The sequence below is a fragment of the Etheostoma spectabile genome, unplaced genomic scaffold, assembly GCF_008692095.1.
Source record: "Etheostoma spectabile isolate EspeVRDwgs_2016 unplaced genomic scaffold, UIUC_Espe_1.0 scaffold00008119, whole genome shotgun sequence".
Lineage (NCBI taxonomy): Eukaryota > Metazoa > Chordata > Actinopteri > Perciformes > Percidae > Etheostoma > Etheostoma spectabile.
Genome location: NW_022603555.1, coordinates 7,130 through 26,441, shown reverse-complemented (window position 1 = coordinate 26,441; position 19,312 = coordinate 7,130). Strand labels below are relative to the sequence as shown.

General features: G+C 41.8%; 7 non-coding genes and 1 pseudogene across 7 annotated transcripts; 5 read left to right on the top strand and 3 right to left on the bottom strand.

Moving 5' to 3' along the window:
* Positions 1 to 7,580: 7,580 nt before the first annotated feature.
* On the top strand, positions 7,581 to 7,699 carry LOC116678764 (uncharacterized; annotated as a pseudogene).
* A 1,827-nt stretch (positions 7,700 to 9,526) lies between these two features.
* On the bottom strand, positions 9,527 to 9,599 carry trnav-aac (transfer RNA valine (anticodon AAC)). The gene has a single exon. It is a non-coding gene; the product is annotated as a tRNA-Val (tRNA).
* A 241-nt stretch (positions 9,600 to 9,840) lies between these two features.
* Positions 9,841 to 9,912, top strand: trnad-guc (transfer RNA aspartic acid (anticodon GUC)). The gene has a single exon. It is a non-coding gene; the product is annotated as a tRNA-Asp (tRNA).
* A 1,741-nt stretch (positions 9,913 to 11,653) lies between these two features.
* Positions 11,654 to 11,726, bottom strand: trnav-aac (transfer RNA valine (anticodon AAC)). Its single transcript has one exon. It is a non-coding gene; the product is annotated as a tRNA-Val (tRNA).
* Positions 11,727 to 11,967: 241 nt separating this feature from the next.
* Positions 11,968 to 12,039, top strand: trnad-guc (transfer RNA aspartic acid (anticodon GUC)). Its single transcript has one exon. It is a non-coding gene; the product is annotated as a tRNA-Asp (tRNA).
* Positions 12,040 to 13,782: 1,743 nt separating this feature from the next.
* Positions 13,783 to 13,855, bottom strand: trnav-aac (transfer RNA valine (anticodon AAC)). The gene has a single exon. It is a non-coding gene; the product is annotated as a tRNA-Val (tRNA).
* A 237-nt stretch (positions 13,856 to 14,092) lies between these two features.
* Positions 14,093 to 14,164, top strand: trnad-guc (transfer RNA aspartic acid (anticodon GUC)). Its single transcript has one exon. It is a non-coding gene; the product is annotated as a tRNA-Asp (tRNA).
* Positions 14,165 to 18,990: 4,826 nt separating this feature from the next.
* trnas-aga (transfer RNA serine (anticodon AGA)) lies at positions 18,991 to 19,072 on the top strand. Its single transcript has one exon. It is a non-coding gene; the product is annotated as a tRNA-Ser (tRNA).
* The last annotated feature ends 240 nt before the right edge of the window (positions 19,073 to 19,312 follow it).

Genomic DNA, 19,312 nt, shown 5'->3' with positions numbered 1-19,312 from the left:
CTTAAAAAACATTATCATGTTGTTTAGCATGTTTTTAATTGTTGTCGGTGCATATCCTTTTTTTTGAAGGTATGTTGTCCAGCTGTGGGAAGTTGTAATGAGTTACAAGTCATTAATTCTCATCTATTATAAAACACTGTGGATTAAAATCAAATCCAAAAATTGGAATCAATAGATAAGAGAATAATTTCCATTTGTTTTGTAGTTGTAAGTATTTTGTGCATGGTAATAGCATGGCACATGAAAAATACTTACGCCCGTAACTTGTCTATCTGTGTGAGAAACCTCAGGTCTTCGGTGATGGTGTTGGTTGGCATGCCAGCAGCCATGTAAAGACAAAATCTAAGCCCGTGGCTTGATGACTGCCTTGCATTCTCTGCATCCTTCCTTCCGGTCCTGGAGCCAAGGCGAAACTCCTGGAAGTCTTTGAGTATCTTTTCTGCAGTTAAAAAAAACATTAGTTGGACAACCACAAGAAACTAAAGGTGAAAAGGGAAATAATTAGCAAACTGTAAATTGTAATTGTGCCCCCGCTCACCAAAATTGTAACTGGAAAGCAAAGAAAAACTTACCAAATAGCGAATCACCACTTGTCCCCTTTTTAATGTGTTCCCCTTTTTGTGCCGATAGAGGTGGTTTGAAGGGGATGCCATTGGTTGTCTGCCCTGCCAACAAATACTCCACGGTTTTCTCCAGCTGCAGCAACCGGGAAGCAAAGAGCTTGCAGTTGTTGCAATTCACCGTTGGTTGGCTGCCCGTCAGCTCTCTGGAAGTTTTGGGGCCCAGGGAGAGGCATGGAAGGTTGTGTGCTGGTCTGCTCAGAGGAAGAGTCAATGTTGGGGGGACCAGGGACAGGTGTGGAAGGAAGTGTGAGGGTCTGCTCTGAGGAACAGTCTGTGTTGGGGGGCCCAGGGACAGGGTCCAAAGGAAAGTTAATTTGCTCCTCAAATTCTTCCTCAACACAATCCTCTTCCAGGTTTAGGTTCACGTCAGGAAACTCATCCTCTGAAATGAAATTTAACTGATTTAAAATGGAAATTAAAACTCGGTGCTTCCAAATGTCTGTATATGTTGGTACAGAAACACCATAGAAAAATAAAACAGTAGAAAGCTAATGTTTAATTTGAGTAAAATAAATATTAACACAACCAAAGTACCATCTTGACGGGTTATACCCATGTCCAAAGCCGACACCATGGGCTTGTCAGGCCCGGACGTCCGCAGCTCATCTAGCTCTTTTATGATGGCAGCTCTCTTTGCCTGCTTCACGATCGGTTCTCTTTCCTATTAAAAAACAAATTATATCAAAGATGCAAGCAGCGTTGGGGTTACTGGTGGACGCCGCTCCTCGCAACCGTGCATTTGCACGGCCCTCAGACATTAAAAAATGGCACCTATGAAGATGGACCTCCCTGCTGAGTTCAATGATACCTCACACAAGACTATACCTTAAATGGGTCACCGGTTATGGAAGGGGGCGTCTTTACGCATAGGGGGCGGTCCAAAGCATGACCAATGAAGAAGGAACTCCCCGCTGAGTTCAAAGACCTCTTATAAGACGCTACCTTAAACGGTTCTAATAGTATTAAATGGGCATGGCTTGTGTTAGTGGGCGTGGTTAAGGTATAGGGGTCATTTCAGTATTACATGAAGACCAGACATAAGTTTCATGTAAATCGGATGATGTTTGTCATATAAGGCTGATTTCCTTGAAAAATACCTTAAAAGAAAGAAAGAATAACACAAAAAAAGGGCCTTTGGCTCTTTTGTTGCTTGGGCCCTAAAAATTGCAAAACCTTGAGAGGAATAAAACATAAGATTTGCCACAGATGTTGCACATGTGTTTTTCAGCAAATTAAAACCAATACACTTACTGTATTTAAAATCATGTTATGTGTATCTTGCAAGTGCTTGTCCAGGCGCACTAATTGTTTCCTCCCACACAGGCTGCAGTCCAAGCTGACTGTAGTTCTGCGATTGAAAATGAAAAATAAGTCAGTTTAGAAAATCAAGCCAATAATATATGTCTAAATATGAGAAAACTATTTGATTTAATCTTACCGGGCAGTCCCATATTTCATTAGTAGGTGGAACGTTTCATTAGGGATGGTGTGCGACACTTTGAGGTGTTGCTTCAGATTGTTAAAGCTTGCGTGGCAGACTCCACATACTTTGGTGCTCTGCAGATAATACACCAAATTAAGATTCTGCCTCCTCAGCAAACTATCACAAATTAAATTCCCTATTAATTTTTACTTACCATCTTGCCTAAAAGGTTGTTCCCAATATTGAAACCTGTTGCATGTAGAGGAGTTTAAGAAAGACAAGTGTTCACAATATTAATGACAAAAATTGGAAAAACAATTTAAACAATCAAACAGTTTTTCTGTTGCACGGCTAAAACAAGTTATGAGCCAGCACACTTAATATTCTTCTTTCAGCTTCTGTTCTTTTACCATTCTTTTTCATTTTGGGAGGTTGAGACACAGGTTCTGTGTTGGCTGTGGTAGTGCTCTTTACAGGATTCTGTTTGAAGTGACCGTCTCCATTCCTCTCACAGGTGCAGCATTCACAGATTTCCTTTCCTTCCCCATAAAAGTTTGGACCATAATAAAATGTGATCTCCTCACCAGGTGAAATGGGCCTAATCACTTCAACATTGGCAAAGGACTTGCAAGCAACTAACTTTTCATTTGGATTGCAGTCATGGTTGATGTAACTTGCTGGCCGGAGCCAGAGCTGATCGCATTTTTTGCGTAAGGAAAACATCACGCTAAAGTCATTGAATCCAGCCTTCAGCACAGCACTGTTGGCTGGTCTAAAGTCTGCTAGGCAGCCCAGCAGGACTTTGATACGCTGTCCTGTAAACCAGTGCCTTGTTGAGGTTACCCTTGCTCCATTGGTCTCACAAGAGTATCTATCAGTGGACTCTATCGCAACATCACTGTCCAACAGGAAAGCACTGCAGTAGTGATAGATGTGTTCCCTCAGGAGATGCTGACGATGGCTTCCAATAGATTTAAAATAGTCACCAGAGGTCAGTGTGTTGAATGTGGTCTTGAAAACCTGTGATTGCTGAAAGCTGAGCAGGGTTTCTTTTAGAAAACCCCAACAGTGGGTCTCAGGTAAGGGACCGATGTTCATTTTATGGGTGCTGAAACCCAGCATGGGGTCCAACACCAAACCAGTGGCCAGGTCATCAATCTCACACAGCTCCGTAACACTCATTCTGGTCCCTCTGTCCATTGTTTCCAACCAGGAGCATGCTGGGATTTTTTGGAATCAATGAAAAGTATTGTCAGACGGTTTATAATAACCTGTTCACATACTGTGGCTCCTGTTTGCTTGCCAAGGAAAGTTAGCTTAGCAAATCGAGAAACAAATTAACTTTTTTATGTCTTCCTGTGAAGCCCAGATGGTTACATAAACGTTAATTCTGAAATTTGTTGGGCTGCCGATGACTGCAAACAGAGTGAGTGGCCACAGTAGAAATATAAAACACAAAATGACAAATTAGCTATAGAATGCATGCATTATGTAGCTAGATAACTAACCAACTATCTTCAAAAGCAAACAAAACAAATTTCTATCGGTTTATCATGTGACAGATGAAAATTTGGAAGATTCCATTTTTACATCTGTGCCCTAACATTTTCTTTAGCTATCTATAAAGAGACAGAGAGAGAGAGAGAGAGAGGGGGAGGGAAAGAGACCAAAAGAAGGAGAGAGATGGGTGAGAGACAGAGAGAGAGAAAGACAGAGAGTGAGAGAGGGAGAAAAAGAGACCAACAGAGACAGAGAGAGAGAGACAGAGTGAGAGAAAGAGAGAGAGAGGGAAAGATACCAACAAAGGGTGAGAGACAGAGAGAAAGAGAGAGGGAGTGAAAGAGACCAACAGAGGGAGAGAGATGGGTGAGAGACTGAGAGAGACAGAAAGAGTGAGAGAAAGAGAGCGAGAGAAGGAGGGAAAGAGACCAACAGAGGGAGAGAGATGGGTGAGAGACTGAGAGAGACAGAAAGAGTGAGAGAAAGAGAGCGAGAGAAGGAGGGAAAGAGACCAACAGAGGGAGAGAGATGGGTGAGAGAGAGAGAGACAGAGCGAGAGAAAGAGAGAGAGTGAGAGAGGGGGGAAATAGACCAACAGAGACAGAGAGAGAGAGAGACAGAGTGAGAGAAAGAGAGAGAGAGAGAAAGAGATCAACAGAGGGAAAGAGATGGGTGAGAGACAGAGAAAGAGAGAGAGAGAGAGGTGGAGAAAGAGAGAAGGCCCTAAAAGGTTCTAAGTTTTCATGAGCTGATGTTTTTTGGTCAGACCAGAGCTGGCCCCTTAAAAAGAGGACTAGGACCTGGTTCCGACATGTTATAAAGCTCAATGAGGGCTGTTGGGAACAGTTGGGCCCTTGTCCCCAGCCTCTTGCATTCCTGTGTTATCGCCGTTTATGTATGAAGGGTCAGAAGGTCAGCTTCCAAATTCTCATCTAGTCAATAATCAAGTCTTTTTGGCTCGTATTCCGCTGTGTGACGAGCCAGAGACTTCAAACTTGCTTTGAATCAAACTGGTGTCCCCCGTATGACTTATCCTTTTTATTGACCCTGTGGCCCTAAAGGAAGGCCCCAAAAGGGATGAAAAAGTCATTTTTTAGGTAGATGAAAATCTGGAAGTCACTTAGATGGTAATTTGGAATGACTTTGACCGAGAAAGACCCGAACCAATGCAATCTGCTCAGCTGGTCGGGCCCTTCCTGACTATGCCTCGCTTGTCGCTCTCTGACGCACCCTTCAAAAGTTGCTAATTCGCCCCTCCCCCACTCTGTTCCTCTCCATCTCATGAGCAGCTCATTTTTCCTTTTTCAGCTTTTCAGCCAATTTTCATGACATTTTCAAAATTAAGCTAGCCATCTCTGCATCACACATGTTGTTATGCTGATGGATTTGTACCCATGACCAGATTTTGATGCACCTTACCCTAACCCAACCCTAGCCATGATGTCATCAATCACACCCACATTACCATTCCGGATTCCAAATTCTGGTCTAACACATACAAATTTTTATGAACTTTAGAACAAATTTCTCTGCAACGATACAACTTAGCCAGCTCATTTTAAGACAGCTATATTCAGGACGTGGAGAGCTTCGAGAAGTTGTATGTTTAGCCATGCTCAAGCAAAATTTGGTCCCAAAGATGGCAGTAGCTGAAAGGCGCTGAAATATGTTTGAGAGCGTCTCGAGGCGTTTCTGAAAATGTCTCTCTTTTTGATGTGTGACTGAGGGAAAAAAAGATCACCCCCTCCACCCCCTATGATCCCCCAACCTGAAGTACGTGATAGAACTCTTAGAGGGCTTTGCAACGGTATCTGTGACAAATCCCAGGCTGCTTCCCTTCAATAGATACAACACTTAAAGAGATTAAAATTATCATTATTCGGTCCCCCCTAGTGCTGGACAGGAAGTGGTTAAAGCTTCGGCTCAAAGATGCCTAGGCTCAGCTTGTCCGGCCCTTTTGAACTATGCTTCGCTTGTCGCTCTACAATGCACCATTCAAATATTGCATATTCGCCCCTTCCCAGCATTAGCCCTTGTCTCGGGGCCCATTTGGGGAGAAACAATGGAATAGAAACCTAGGAACCCTTTTGGCTGAATGCCGGGGTCGCTCTGGTAAATCCTGTCAATTTTGACACTTATGACACAAAAGGAAGTTAATAAACACTTAATTAAAATATCTGTTAAATATTTAAGATTTTAAGATGATAATATATGAAAATATGGATTTAGAGTAATTTCTATTAAAATTTGCAATCTGTGGGTCACATTGTGGTCATTTTCTGTAATTTTAGATCAAAATCTGGAATTTGGCAATTTTTAAGGTTTTGTTGCACTCTAGTGGTCGCTCGTGAACTGCTTCCAGAATTCCACATTTTGAATTATTTATTTTGGAATATGGAATCTGGAAGTTCCATTTTCCTGTCTAGTAGATGCGAAAGTGGGTTGGAATGTTGGAAGTGAAATTTTTCAATTCATTGTGTTGAACGGGGGTTCAGTTGAAAACCCAAGAAACACAAAGCTAAAGCTAAAAATATATGTACTGCTTGAAATATAACTCACAGCTAAATATATGTGTTTGCTTGATGTATAACTCTCACCTAAAATATGTTTTTTTTTTTTTTAATTCACAGTTGAAATATATATACTACTTAAAGTGTGCCATGTAACCCGTTAATTATATTGTTTTGATGAAAGTATGAACCAAATATTAGAAACAGCTAAAACTAAAAAACTTATATTCGTTAGGTGTGACCTTTGGCACACTTTTAAGTGTGCTAAGGGTTACTTACTGTAACAAGTGGAACTGGTCTAAACTGGTCATCTGCTGTGGCCACCTGTGTGATAACGTAGTGGTGGAATTACCCTGTTTTACAGAAGGGAGGGGGTTTTTAGCCTTGACTTTTAGTATAAATATGAGTTGATGTGGCCACTTTCTTCAGCGAAAGCATACCCACTTATCGGGTTTTATCTAGTCTCTGATTTAGATACTCTTTGCTTTTAGGGCAGAAAGGGAAGGGAATATTTCAGTTTTTGTACTGTTTTTTAATTATTCACTAAATAATAAAACCACCTGAGCTTGTTGTGAGCTAGGGGACCAAAGACTTGTATTCCTTGATTTTAGTCATTTAATTTCTCTCTCTCACACCTCAGCTTTCCGAGGGTAGAAGTTTCCCTCTCATGAGGGCAGTTAAGACTCCTCTTTAACCACCTGGGCGAGTTGCAGCCCGGCGGGGATCGACATTGACAGTCAGACCTCCTGTTATCTTCTAGTGGGAGTGCATTCCCCATCCGCTCTGCCGGTCAGAGACACCGAGCACTTAGCCTCTCTCGGACCGGCGACCAACGAAGGCTAGCGGGCGTCCTTGAGAAGGAGGGGACCTCCGGTGACCCTGGGAGGAACGGTTCCTAACCGTGAGTACTAAAGAAAAATCATTGGTTGTAAAGATCCCCTCGGGCAGTGCTTAAAATATACAGGGGGGCCTCCGGTTTCCCTGATCCGGGCGGGGGCCCTTTAAACTTAGCAAGGGTGTGTGTGTCTCTAAGTAAAAAGAACTAAAACTAATTATAACTAAAAGTAATAATTACTAATTCATTTAAAAAAAGTGTTAAATTAGCGAATCACTGTGTGTGGATCGCAAATCTAGCATTTATACAATCAGGGAAGTATCAAAGTAACTCCTTTTAATATAGGCCTAACCATCCGCCCCGCTGATAGTAACGGGTGTTATTATACGGCAGAAGCGGGCATAGTAGGGACGGGGGTTACTGAGGGGAAGGTATAAAAGGAGTTAGCCCTCAACCAAACGAGAGCGATACGACACCTCAGTAACTGTCACACCGTTCGACAATTGTCAATGCGAAAACTCTAACCCTAACCCCCTAACTACTAGCAAGCTACGGAAAAATGTATACGTGAACTATTAGTGTGATTACATGTAGTTCAGTATTCCTCAACCCCAAGATGTTTATTCAACAGTTTTGAGAACCTTCAGGACTTCACATCTAGAAATAGCTGGATTTTGCCCTCTACGGTTGCTTACGGCCACACCACCCTGAAAGCGCCCGCTCTCGTCTGATCTCGGAAGGCAAGCAGGGTTGGGCTGGCTTAGTGCTTGGATGGGAGACTGCCTGGGAATTCCTGGTGCTGTAATCTTTTTAGTTAGCATAAGGCACTGTGGCAAAATGTAAACGTGAACTAATAGTGTGATCACATGTAGTTCGGTATTCCTCAACCCCAAGCTGTTTATTCAAGTTTTGAGAACCTTCATGTCTTCACATCTAGAAATAGCTGGATTTCGCCCTGTACGGTTACTTACGGCCACACCACCCTGAACGTGACCGCTCTCGTTTGATCTCGGAAGCCAAGCAGGGTTGGGCTGGCTTTGTACTTGGATGGGAGACCACCTTGTGCTGTAAGCTTTTTAGTTAGCATAAGGCGCTGTTACTTCTTTGCTGGACGCAGAGCTGACAAGGAAACTGTATAGAGGACGTAACTTTAATGTTGTTCTTTTGGCTTCATTGAACAGTGATCTACAGCGCCCACTGGGGCAGATTGAAGTCCAGTGTCAAGCATTCGGAATCAAAGTCAGCTCCTCCAAATCTCAAAGCTCAGGATTTCTCCCATCGCGTTGGAAGTCAATTGCTGTCCCAAGTGAAGACGTTCTTGCATCTCAAAAGCTTATTTCAAACAGTTTAACTTGTTCCAACACAAAAACCACAATACTACTGAAACTTTGGATGGTACGCCTCCGCCTCTCACACGGAAGACTGGGGTTTTATTTCCCGATGGGGAGATCTATCTACCAGCTGCTAATTATTTCCCAAGGCTACATCGACACTACTACATCTGCCAGAGTAGTTTGGATACGAGGCCTAACCATAGCAAGAGATAGACTTAGACTTAGACTTAGACTGAATCTAGTTTAGACTTAGACTTAGATATGCATTTTTAAAGAATGTATTATAGTGGATATACTCAAAGAAAGACAAAGGTTGTACAAAAGGATTGAGAATGATCCTGCTATCAAAGATAGGTTTTCAGTGATGATATGATCACCTACCTCAGGATCCAGGAACGTAGGCAGACAACAGGAAGCTAAGAAGGATCCAAGAATGTAAAACATCAACTATGAGGCTAGGAAGTTGAGGTTCAGGTAATTTAATTCAATTCGATTTTATTTATGTAGCGCCAAATCACAACAACACTTATCTCATTGCGCTTTTCATAAAAGAGCAGGTCCAGACCATATTCTGTGATGTTATTTGCAGAAACCCGAAAATTCCCACCAAGAGCAATCACTAGGCAAAAGAAGCCAGGAAAAACTGAGCCAGCACTAACTATAAGCTTCATCAAAGAGGAAAGTCTCAAGCCTACACTTAAATGTGGAAACGGAGTCTGCCTCCTGACCCCAAACTGGAACCTGGTTCCACAGGTGAGGAGCTTGATAGCTGAACACTCTGGCTCCCATTCTTCTATTGGAGACTTTAGGAACCACAAGTAACCCTGCATTCTTGGAGTGCAGTGCTCTGGTAGGGTAATAAGGTACAATGAGCTCTTTAAGACAAGATGGTGCTTGAACATGAAGAGCTTTTTTAGGTGAGAAGAAAGATTTTAAATTCCATTCTGGATTTTACAGGAAGTTAATGCAGAGAAGCTAAATCCGAAGAGATGTGATCTCTTTTCCTGGTTCCTATCAGAACATGTGCTGCAGCATTCTGGATCAGCTGAAGAATCTTTATGGACTCCTGATAATAAAGAATTGGAGAAATCCAGCTTAGAAGTAACAAATGCGTGGACTAGTTTTTCTTCATCAATTTTAGACAGGATATTCCTGAATCTCTGAATGTGATGACTACTGCACTGGGGAAACTATGGTAGGCCTGGCCACGATTTCACGTCAGGGAGATTTTTCCGTGAAGGTTATGGAGAGTTTAACTTCGCAGAGTTTGATTGTGCAAAGTCAATACAAATAAAGAAATGTGTTTCCGCCCTGTTTCGAACAGGGGACCTTTTGCGTGTTAGGCAAACGTGATAACCACTACACTACGGAAACTGACAAAACAAATTTATTTGGCATATTTGTGGGAAAATGCACCATTTTTATTTTACTGCAAATGTTCAAAATGCTACAAAATAGAGATTTTAAACTAGATTCAGTCACAGATGCTTTGTCATGTATTTGAATGACAGCAAATATCTAGTAAACATAAATATTTCTACATGCATTGACTGTGGCCTAAATGTTGGAATAGCGCCACCTATTTCTTGATGTGCCAAATATTAAGCTTCGGCATTCCTCGTTAGTATAATGGACAGTATCTCCGCCTGTCACGCGGAAGATCGGGGTTCGATTCCCCGACGGGGAGACTTTTCTACCAGCTAACCAATGCTACAAGGCCTCGAGGAAGTCCCGGCGAACCCGTGGTATACTCCGGAAAGTGGGCCTTGGCTCAAGCTGTGTTCAGCACGGGAGGAGAACTCCTTATCCGAAATGGGAATATTTTCAAGCAATGGAAAGAGCACAACTCCTGGACATGAACAATACGTCACAAGGCGCCGCAGGAGTTGGGAGAGTGTCAAGTCTGGGCACCTTATAATTCCTTTTCTGCTCTTTCCAGATTATGTTGTTCTGTTGGCTTGATCAAACAGTGATCTACAGCGCCCACTGGGGCAGATTGAAGTCCAGTGTCAAGCATTCGGAATCAAAGTCAGCCCCTCCAGATCTCAAAGCTCAGGATTTCTCCCATCGCGTTGGAAGTCAATTGCTGTCCCAAGTGAAGACGTTCTTGCATCTCAAAAGCTTATTTCAAACAGTGCAACTTGTTCCAACACAAAAACCACATTACTACTGAAACTTTGGATGGTACGCCTCCGCCTCTCACACGAAGACTGGGGTTTTATTTCCCGATGGGGAGATCTATCTACCAGCTGATAATTATTTCCCAAGGCTACATCGACACTACTACATCTGCCAGAGTAGTTGGATACGAGGCCTAACCATAGCAAGAGATAGACTTAGACTTAGACTTAGACTGAATCTAGTTTAGACTTAGACTTAGATATGCATTTTTAAAGAATGTATTATAGTGGATATACTCAAAGAAAGACAAAGGTTGTACAAAAGGATTGAGAATGATCCTGCTATCAAAGATAGGTTTTCAGTGATGATATGATCACCTACCTCAGGATCCAGGAACGTAGGCAGACGACAGGAAGCTAAGAAGGATCCAAGAATGTAAAACATCAACTATGAGGCTAGGAAGTTGAGGTTCAGGTAATTTAATTCAATTCAATTTTATTTATATAGCGCCAAATCACAACAACACTTATCTCATTGCGCTTTTCATAAAAGAGCAGGTCCAGAACATATTCTGTGATGTTATTTACAGAAACCCGAAAATTCCCACCAAGAGCAATCACTAGGCGAAAGAGGCAAGGAAAAACTGAGCCAGCACTAACTATAAGCTTCATCAAAGAGGAAAGTCTCAAGCCTACTCTTAAATGTGGAGACGGAGTCTGCCTCCTGAACCCAAACTGGAACCTGGTTCCACAGGTGAGGAGCTTGATAGCTGAACACTCTGGCTCACATTCTTCTATTGGAGACTTTAGGAACCACAAGTAACCCTGCATTCTTGGAGCGCAGTGCTCTGGTAGGGTAATAAGGTACAATGAGCTCTTTAAGACAAGATGGTGCTTGAACATGAAGAGCTTTTTTAGGTGAGAAGAAAGATTTTAAATTCCATTCTGGATTTTACAGGAAGTTAATGCAGAGAAGCTAAACCCGGAGAGATGTGATCTCTTTTCCTGGTTCCTATCAGAACACGTGCTGCAGCATTCTGGATCAGCTGAAGAATCTTTATGGACTCTTTTAAGCAGCCTGATAATAAAGAATTGGAGTAATCCAGCTTAGAAGTAACAAATGCGTGGACTAGTTTTTCTTCATCAATTTTAGACAGGATATTCCTGAATCTCTGAATGTGATGACTACTGCACTGGGGAAACTTCGGTAGGCCTGGCCACGATTTCACGTCAGGGAGATTTTTCCGTGAAGGTTATGGAGGGTTTAACTTCGCAGAATTTGATTGTGTAAAGTCAATACAAATAAAGTGTTTCCGCCCTGTTTCGAACAGGGGACCTTTTACGTGTTAGGCAAACGTGATAACCACTACACTACGGAAACTGACAAAACAAATTTATTTGGCATATTTGTGGGAAAATGCACCATTTTTATTTTACTGCAAATGTTCAAAATGCTACAAAATAGAGAGTTTAAACTAGATTCAGTCACAGATGCTTTGTCATGTATTTGAATGACAGCAAATATCTAGTAAACATAAATATTTCTACATGCATTGACTGTGGCCTAAATGTTGGAATAGCGTCACCTATTTCTTGATGTGCCAAATATTAAGCTTGGGCATTCCTCGTTAGTATAATGGACAGTATCTCCGCCTGTCACGCGGAAGATCGGGGTTCGATTCCCCGACGGGGAGACTTTTCTACCAGCTAACCAATGCTACAAGGCCTCGAGGAAGTCTCGGCGAACCCGTGGTATACTCCGGAAAGTGGGCCTTGGCTAAAGCTGTGTTCAGCACGGGAGGAGAACTCCTTATCCGAAATGGGAATATTTTCAAGCAATGGAAAGAGCACAACTCCTGGACATGAACAATACGTCACAAGGCGCCGCAGGAGTTGGGAGAGTGTCAAGTCTGGGCACCTTATAATTCCTTTTCTGCTCTTTCCAGATTATGTTGTTCTGTTGGCTTGATCAAACAGTGATCTACAGCGCCCACTGGGGCAGATTGAAGTCCAGTGTCAAGCATTCGGAATCAAAGTCAGCCCCTCCAAATCTCAAAGCTCAGGATTTCTCCCATCGCGTTGGAAGTCAATTGCTGTCCCAAGTGAAGACGTTCTTGCATCTCAAAAGCTTATTTCAAACAGTGTAACTTGTTCCAACACAAAAACCACATTACTACTGAAACTTTGGATGGTACGCCTCCGCCTCTCACACGGAAGACTGGGGTTTTATTTCCCGATGGGGAGATCTATCTACCAGCTGATAATTATTTCCCAAGGCTACATCGACACTACTACATCTGCCAGAGTAGTTTGGATACGAGGCCTAACCATAGCAAGAGATAGACTTAGACTTAGACTTAGACTGAATCTAGTTTAGACTTAGACTTAGATATGCATTTTTAAAGAATGTATTATAGTGGATATACTCAAAGAAAGACAAAGGTTGTACAAAAGGATTGAGAATGATCCTGCTATCAAAGATAGGTTTTCAGTGATGATATGATCACCTACCTCAGGATCCAGGAACGTAGGCAGACGACAGGAAGCTAAGAAGGATCCAAGAATGTAAAACATCAACTATGAGGCTAGGAAGTTGAGGTTCAGGTAATTTAATTCAATTCAATTTTATTTATGTAGCGCCAAATCACAACAACACTTATCTCATTGGGCTTTTCATAAAAGAGCAGGTCCAGAACATATTCTGTGATGTTATTTACAGAAACCCGAAAATTCCCACCAAGAGCAATCACTAGGCGAAAGAGGCAAGGAAAAACTGAGCCAGCACTAACTATAAGCTTCATCAAAGAGGAAAGTCTCAAGCCTACTCTTAAATGTGGAGACGGAGTCTGCCTCCTGAACCCAAACTGGAACCTGGTTCCACAGGTGAGGAGCTTGATAGCTGAACACTCTGGCTCACATTCTTCTATTGGAGACTTTAGGAACCACAAGTAACCCTGCATTCTTGGAGCGCAGTGCTCTGGTAGGGTAATAAGGTACAATGAGCTCTTTAAGACAAGATGGTGCTTGAACATGAAGAGCTTTTTTAGGTGAGAAGAAAGATTTTAAATTCCATTCTGGATTTTACAGGAAGTTAATGCAGAGAAGCTAAACCCGGAGAGATGTGATCTCTTTTCCTGGTTCCTATCAGAACACGTGCTGCAGCATTCTGGATCAGCTGAAGAATCTTTATGGACTCTTTTAAGCAGCCTGATAATAAAGAATCGGAGAAATCCAGCTTAGAAGTAACAAATGCGTGGACTAGTTTTTCTTCATCAATTTTAGACAGGATATTCCTGTATCTCTGAATGTGATGACTACTGCACTGGGGAAACTTCGGTAGGCCTGGCCACGATTTCACGTCAGGGAGATTTTTCCGTGAAGGTTATGGAGGGTTTAACTTCGCAGAATTTGATTGTGTAAAGTCAATACAAATAAAGTGTTTCTGCCCTGTTTCGAACAGGGGACCTTTTGCGTGTTAGGCAAACGTGATAACCACTACACTACGGAAACTGACAAAACAAATTTATTTGGCATATTTGTGGAAAATGCACCATTTTTATTTTACTGCAAATGTTCAAATGCTACAAAATAGAGAGTTTAAACTAGATTCAGTCACAGATGCTTTGTCATGTATTTGAATGACAGCAATATCTAGTAAACATAATATTTCTACATGCATTGACTGTGGCCTAAATGTTGGAATAGCGTCACCTATTTCTTGATGTGCCAAATATTAAGCTTGGGCATTCCTCGTTAGTATAATGGACAGTATCTCCGCCTGTCACGCGGAAGATCGGGGTTCGATTCCCCGACGGGGAGACTTTTCTACCAGCTAACCAATGCTACAAGGCCTCGAGGAAGTCTCGGCGAACCCGTGGTATACTCCGGAAAGTGGGCCTTGGCTAAAGCTGTGTTCAGCACGGGAGGAAACTCCTTATCCGAAATGGGAATATTTTCAAGCAATGGAAAGAGCACAACTCCTGGACATGAACAATACGTCACAAGGCGCCGCAGGAGTTGGGAGAGTGTCAAGTCTGGGCACCTTATAATTCCTTTTCTGCTCTTCCAGATTATGTTGTTCTGTTGGCTTGATCAAACAGTGATCTACAGCGCCCACTGGGGCAGATTGAAGTCCAGTGTCAAGCATTCGGAATCAAAGTCAGCCCCTCCAAATCTCAAAGCTCAGGATTTCTCCCATCGGGTTGGAAGTCAATTGCTGTCCCAAGTGAAGACGTTCTTGCATCTCAAAAGCTTATTTTCAAACAGTGCAACTTGTTCCAACACAAAAACCACATTACTACTGAAACTTTGGATGGTCGCCTCCGCCTCTCACACGGAAGACTGGGGTTTTGATTCCCGATGGGGACACAGTTGCTAATTATTTCCCAAGGCTACATCGACACTAGTATCATCTGCCAGAGTAGTTTGGATACGAGGCCCAACCATAGCAAAAGATGTGAAATTTTTTAAGAATGTATTATAGTGGATATACTCCAAGAAAGACAAAGGTTTTACAAAAGGATTGAGAATGATCCTATCTTCTCACACTATTGTGTAGTATGTGTTTCATGTTTGCACTTTTGTTTTTGAATGGTAAATGAACAACTGTGCTGGAATTTGTAATCAAAAACATGACTTTTCAAAAAATTAACAAACTGTTTTGAACACTTGAGGTATTTCAGTGAAGTCTTTGGTCTTGGACAGTTACCTTGCAATCTAAAACTGTATATCCTATTGTCTCTGGAACAATAGTTGGCAGTTGGAGGAGTTATGGCTCTTTACAGTGAATATGCAAAAGAAGATGTTCACAAATTCAATCCAGGTAAATTCAGTCTCAGCCCATATTCACACAGACCTAAACCTACTCACTTAATGCTGGTTACAATATTCTAATAATCAACAATGCCAGAGAAAAATGACAAAGAGTGATAACATTTTTGAGTATGTAAGTTTTGGCTTTTCCCTGGCAAACGTTTTGTTCCAATAACATTAACAAGCATACCGTTAGTTACGTTCCTTGTGTTTGTCACGATTTGGGGAAGCCAAATCGTGACAATTTTAAAGATAATTGCACAATATTGACCCGATTGTCAGTCTTTTTCCCCATGTGGCAGGGACATTTCTGGATTCAGGTGGACATTGTGGACAGAAACATTGGTGGATCGTGATTCCCACCATAGGATTTAGCCTGTATTGCACATTGCCTTCACATCCCGCGCAATGTATTGCCATTGTCAAGCACATTGCCACACTGGGGACTTTCTTCCATGTCTCCATGAACGCCCATATATTTGGACTGACAGTTGAGAAACCTTCCCTTGTTAACTAGGACATGGATGACTGAGAACCTACTAGATCATGACATGTTTCATTCACTATATTATAATTTTTGAGACAGGTCCTACTGGACATTTGCTGGATCAGTCAGGATGGCCGAGCGGTCCAAGGCGTTGCGTTCAGGTCGTAGTCTCCACTGGAGGCGTTGGTTCGAATCCCACTTCTGACAACTAGTGTTTTCATCCGGAGTTAATGTCTGAGACATGATATTGGGAATAAAGAACTTAGCAGTTCTTTGTATTTAAGTATAGCATCTTTGTTTTTCACGTTGTTTTTTAAGTGCAATAGGCTTGGCCAAACAGGAAGCCCAACAAAAGTCTTGGCTAAAGTCACTGTAGGACAGCCTTGAGCTATTGGTAGGCCACGCTCACACACAAAAATTTAAAAATATGGCAATAGCCTACTATGTCTCCAAAAAATGTATAGTCCAGGAAAAGCAAGATTATCAGCAAAAATATGCAAACAGAGGCAGGAGCAAGCAGCAAAGCATCTGCACTGTAAGAAGCAGGAAGCAAGTCGCACTTCTGTAAACCCAGGTCAACTGTGTGGTGGGTTGGCCAGAGTGGCTAGGATGGTGGTAGGTAGGCAGACTCAGACATTGTATGTTTCCAGAGCTGATTATTTATTTCCAGTGGTCTGCAGTACATGGACAAGTAAATAATCAAACTTACAACAATTACACATTCAAAAAAGTAGCAGCACTAACAAAAGGCATGCGATCCTGGCAGCACAGCCTCACCTCCCTGTTTCCTCAGGAGCACAAATCCCACCATTTATATTCATATAGGGTTGTCAATTCCCACCCCACTGCTTCAGTCAATCCCATCCTAAAGCAGGTTGATCTACTCCAAACCTTAATACCTTGCCATCTCTTAACCTATGGAACTTGGTTACCAGTTCCCTCCTATCCTGCTGACTACAAAACCGGTCAGGGTTATTCATACCTTTTTTATTTAATAACCAAAAACAACCAAAATAAACATTCCTCTACACAAGAAACCCCTCTACTTGGTTTGGCCTGGTGATGTCATCCCTGACAACCGTTTTCCTATAAAACAGGAAATGCTTAGGCCGGCCCCTCCCCAAACAATTTTCCTGCATGGTGGAACAGAGCAAAGGAACAAACAATTGTAAGTATCAATACAGGGAAACCTTTAAACCATGTTTAAACCTGCAACCTAATAAAATGGAACTAAACTAACAATAACTGTGTGTCTACTTACTATAACTAATGACCTGTATGGGACAAGTGGTGAGCAAACCCACTTTGTCACAAACCGCTTGGAAGTCAGCTATGCTCACCACTGTAACACCATCACTGGGCGATACAATGTTGACTGCAAATGTTGCAACACATCTGGGCATTGAGACTGAAAATGAATGATAAGAGATACACTACCGGTCAAAAGTTTAGGGTCGCATACACATTTTTATTCCTCTCCATTATAGACAGAATACCAGCTGATCTGAGTGGGTGGCTGATCTTTAATGCAATATCTACATTGCCCATTATCAGCAACCATTCACCCAATGTTCCAAAGGCACATTCTGTTTACTAATCTGATATAATTTTAAAAAACTAACTAGAAAAACATTGGCGAACTCTTTTGCAATTATGTCAGCACGTAATGTAATCTGAAAACTGCTGCCCTGGTTAAAAAAACAATGCAACTGATCTCAGCTGGTATTCTGTCTACAATGGATTGCAATGGAAATTTGTGTGTGACCCCAAACTTTTGACCGGTAGAGTATATTGGTGGAGATGGGTTGCTTCCAGTACCTATGAGATAATACAGTATTGTTCATGAAGGCACATTTGCGATTTGGTAAAATGGTATATAATGATTGATTGACATGCTCCCCTCTTTGTATCATAACAGATACCTAATATTTTCTCAAACCGGGCTAGGCAAGTAACTTAACAAGTTATTCATGGAATTTTTAGGAACACATAATTATTAGGGATGAGCGAGTACAGCATTATCTGTATTTGTACTCGGACTCGGCGGGGCCTCTCCCGGAAATGGACAGGATTTAACCTGGAAAACTCGTGTGTGTGTAAAACAGATTCAAGGTTTGTTCAGGGCTGTCCACGGGAAAAAAGTAACACACCTGTTGCCTTTCTGCTGGAAAATACAATGTTCAGTGCAAATCTTGTAACACTGACTGAAAATAAAGGATAAGAGATACATTTGTGGTGGCAGGTGGCTTCCAGTACCTATGAGATAACACAACATTGTTCATGGATGCACAATTGCAATTTGATAGTCTGTGATGTGTCATTGGATTGCTACCACTCTTAAAGCATGCCTTTTGCTGTAAGAAGGATTTCAACCTGCGCAGGGAGCCCCCCAATGGATTTCTAGTCCATCACCTTAACCACTCGGCCACAACAATCTGAAAAGCAGTGCTATACCTGTTTGGACAAATGTTCATAAACTTTTTAATTGGTTTATTAGTAGTTACCAGACACGGGCAAAGTGCAAATTGTAGTTCACTGCCTGTGTCTGTGGATCCATGTAGAGTCAGCTTAATTGATATGCTCCCTTTTTGGTTGGATAAAACACAACAATAAACAGTTAAAAAATAAAAACCGATAAAACACAAGAATAAAACTTACAGGGCAGTATACAAAATTAAACATTAAAGAAATGAATAACCATTTAAAGAAAGGCAACATCAAGAAGAATGGTCTTCAGCTTTGATTTAAAAGTTATTGAAGATGAAAGCATAGCCAAGTTTTTCCAAATCCTGTTGACACATACGTCCTTTAACCCTTGATATTTTCTTAAGGTGATAATAGGCTGACTTTGTAATTGTCTTAATGTGGCTGTTAAAATTTAAGTCCACGACTTCACCAAGATTTCTGGCTTTGCAATCTTTGCAAAAAAATTAACTTTTGGAAGTTGATCTTAATGCCTTAATTTAATAAAAAGGAAAAAGAAAAAGACAACGTTTAAGGACACCAACTGTCTTGTCCAGTGATGGTGGTATAGTGGTGAGCCTAGCTGCCTTCCAAGCAGTTGACCTGGGTTCGATTCCCAGCCATCGCAGTAGTTTTCATTGTGTGGTTACTTGCTTTATTTGTCAAGAAGTAACCAGAAAGGTTACTTGCCCAACCCGATTTGATAAAATATTAGATCTCTGTTATGGTACAAATAAGAGAGCATATCAATCAAGCAGCCTCCAGGATCCACAGACACAGGCAGGATACCACAATTTGCACTTTGCCCTTGTCTGGTAACCACTGCTAACCAATTGAAAAGTTTATGAACATTTATGAAAAAAGGTATGAGCATTTTTTTCATGTTGTCGTGGCCGAGTGGTTAAGGCGATGGACTAGAAATCCATTGGGGTCTCCCCGCGCAGGTTTGAATCCTGCCGACAACGAAAGGTATTCTTTTAGAGTGCTGGAAAACCAATGACACATCACAGTAACCCCAATGGCAGATGTGCCTTCATGAACAGTGTTATGTTAGTTCGTAGGTACTGGAAGCCAACTTTCTCCACCATTTATTATCTGTCTGTGTCACAAGCGTTGTATTGTCCAGGAGAAAGGCAACAGGTGTGTTACTTTTTGACTATGATTTATATCGTAGCAGTGCAATCATTTTGCCCAGGTTTAATTTC